We start from the raw sequence: 3,099 nt of genomic DNA, 5'->3' as shown, positions 1-3,099 counted from the left end.
CTTATTGAAACAAGTACAAAAATTAGTAAATTGGTCCCTCACTGTATCACAGGTCACCTTTTTCACAGATTTTTAAGTACAACTTTTTAGTTTTCTTGATAAATCTTTGAATGCGTTTAGACTTTTGCTCTTATTTTGTACACTCAACATTGACATTGTCCTTTTCTTTAGATCAGAAAAAAGGGAAATACATGAAAGGAACAATGGTGGCAAAATAAACATACATCTGTAATTGCTGAGGCATCATGTCGATTAGGGATGTCCAAATCCAGTCCTCGAGGACCGGCCTCCAGAAACCCTCCCATAGTATGCTGCTGATTACCTGGATCAGGTGTGTTTAGCCCATGGGTCTTCAACCTGCGACTCCAGAGCCACATGTGGCTCTTTTATCCCTCCTTGGTGGCTCTCTAGGGAAGAAAAATAAAATAGTAATTTTCAAAAATTTGGAAATAAGGTATTATTTTAGCAACATGCAAACATTTTTGGCTAATTTGTTATCTACTGGGGTTTTTGGGCTAATTTAAAGTTTAGCTTCAATTTTAGCAACAGACAAACATTTTTGACTAATTTAGTTTACAGAGGAGTTTTATGCTAATTTGAGGTTTAGCTAATAATTTAGCAACATGCAGATGTTTTTCGGCTCATTTGATATCTACTGAAGATTTTTTGGGATAACTAAGGATTTAGCTTCTATTTTAGAACCAGGGTGACTTTTTTGAGTAATTTAGTTTACTGAGGAATTTTAGGCCATTATGGAGTTCAACTAGAAATTTAGCAATGAGCTAACTTTTTTTTTTTTAGCTAATTTGGCCTCCAATTAAATGTTTTATGCTAATTTGGAGTTAAGCTAATATTTTAGCAATATGCTAACATTTTGGCTAATTTGTTATCTACTTGAGTTTTTAGGCTAATTTAGAGTTTAACCTTTATTTTAGCAACATGCTAACATTTTTGGCTAATTAAATTTACTGAGGAATTTAAAGCCAATTTGGAGTTCAGCTAGTAATTAAACACTGAGCAAAGTTTTTCGGTAATTTGGCCTCTACTAAAGGTAAAAGGTAAAAACTTTTTTAAAAAATCCCATTTTGAAAAATGCTAGTTTCTTTTTATTTTTTTGCTTTTTTCGTGCTAAAAAATAGACATAATTCATATTATTTAAAAAAAAAATTAAAAAATGGCCATGACTGCGAATCCAAATTTCCCAAATGCTAAAGGAAGACTATACGGCTCCTTCAAGGTTTTCATCAGTGGAAGACAAGCCCAAATGGCTCTTTTACTGTTAAAGGTTGCCGACCTCTGGTCTAGCCAATAAGGATCTTCAATGGCAGGTTGGTTGAAGAACATGTAGGACTCCAGCCCTTGAGGCCTGGATTGGGGCACCCCTGGTATAGATGAAGAAAAAAAGATCCCACTTGCACAGAAAAGCCCAATACCAAACAGGATGTGAGGCCCCAGGCAAGGGGAGTCTTAAGGTCAGTTTTATTGAAGCGAGGAAAGAAACTGAAGGGTGCTGTAGAACGTTTCTGTACCACTGTAGAAAGCGAACCCTGAAGACGGTATCAGCCCTGTCCCTCCTGTCTTCTGGGCGTCCCCATCCTGACCCGAGAAGCCTGAGCCCCAAAACCGACAGCCTCCCACCAGCCAGGAGGGACTAGAGCAAGGTAGTGAGGTGAGGTCACGAAAACAGACATCCCAGTCAAGAGTGAGAGGACACTAGTTAAAAAGCAAAAAAGTAGTTAAAGAAACAAGCTAATAAATTGATTTTCTTTAAATTGTTGTAATAGCAAATGGTAATCATTTGCAGGCTCACCAGTAAAACCAAACCAACTCTGAAAGTTACTTAAAAACTAACTCAAAAACATGAGTTTTGAGGGTTTTCTTAAAAGTCTCCACACTTGATGAGGTCCTCACGTCCTCAAGCAGAAGGTTCCATACACGAGGCCCGTAGTGTTGGAACGAGGCCTCGCCGTGGGTTTTTGTTTAGGCACTTTCAGCAGTCCTGCACCTGAGGACCTGAGGACCTGAGGTCTCTTGGAGGCTCATAGACTAAAAGTTATTCAGGTCCAAGACCAGTAAGGCTTCATCTGAATTCTTCCCTTCTCTCTTCCCCTTCATTTGGTTCTCCAAAGGGAGAGTTATGAAAAGTGTCTCATATTTCGGACATCACTTTCGTTCGTTGACGTCATCAATAATCGCCGGTTCGCTAGCGTTAGCACAGAGCTTCCAGCACTCAAATAGGCAAAACAACAGCGGTTTTATAGCATTAAAAATGTCATGCTTCAACAAAAAGTCCTAACTTACTAGACTTATGACTTTTTAAAAGTTATAAAAACCGCTGTTGTTATGTATGCTTGAGTGCTGGAAGCACTGCGATTATTGGTGGCATCATCGAGCGAAAGTGAAGTGACAATTGTGTTTGTCCAGTTTGCATGATGGCTCCACTTGGGTTTGCCCACATTGGGTTAAGATGACACAGTGACCTGGTTCACTGTGCTAGCCAACTGCCCGGTGGACAGCGGAGACGTAGCTAGCTCCGTCGTCCAGGGTTGCCGCTCAGGCTCCATGGGCAGTTTAGCAAATATGGGTAAACCCAGGTGGGGCCCACATTTTCTACCCAAGTATATTTAATTTTTTTACCTTATTAATGTATTTAAGTTAGGACAATGCATATTAATCAATGCTTTAGCAGGGCTACACCATAAATATGCCAGAATACGCACAGGAGCTACACCTGTGGTCCTACCTGTAAGGCAGGTAAAGGAAATACACAAACATTAAACCTACTGAAGAGTAGACATTACAGACACGATTAAGACATGACAAATACAAAAGCACAAAGTACACAAATCCACACAAATACTTCTACAGTAAAGAGAGATTAAACAAACAAAACTCCCTGAAGTTTAATGCACCCACAGGATTATTTTAAGCATGAGTATATGATTGATTTGTTTTGAATTATATGGGGCTACTAAATCCTAGTCCCTGATTGGTCAAAGTTTAACTGGTCTGTCTTTCATAGCGAGTTCAATGGCTGTGAGTTTTCAAGAAAAAACAGTCTAAAAAACGTTTACCTTTTGAAGCCCAAAACGTAAAGGT

At 39.0% G+C, this 3,099-nt stretch overlaps 1 long non-coding RNA gene across 1 annotated transcript in view; it reads right to left on the bottom strand.

Moving 5' to 3' along the window:
- Positions 1 to 321: 321 nt before the first annotated feature.
- The window catches only part of LOC112156603, a 33,354-nt gene continuing 30,576 nt past the window's right edge, over positions 322 to 3,099 (bottom strand). Inside the window, exon 4 of the long non-coding RNA XR_002921005.2 lies at positions 322 to 407. This is a non-coding gene — a long non-coding RNA (uncharacterized LOC112156603). The remainder of the gene's footprint in view (positions 408 to 3,099) is intronic.

Source organism: Oryzias melastigma, linkage group LG2 (genome assembly GCF_002922805.2).
Source record: "Oryzias melastigma strain HK-1 linkage group LG2, ASM292280v2, whole genome shotgun sequence".
Lineage (NCBI taxonomy): Eukaryota > Metazoa > Chordata > Actinopteri > Beloniformes > Adrianichthyidae > Oryzias > Oryzias melastigma.
The sequence above is the reverse complement of the archived record's forward strand: the minus strand, read 5'-3'. Positions and strand labels throughout refer to the sequence as shown.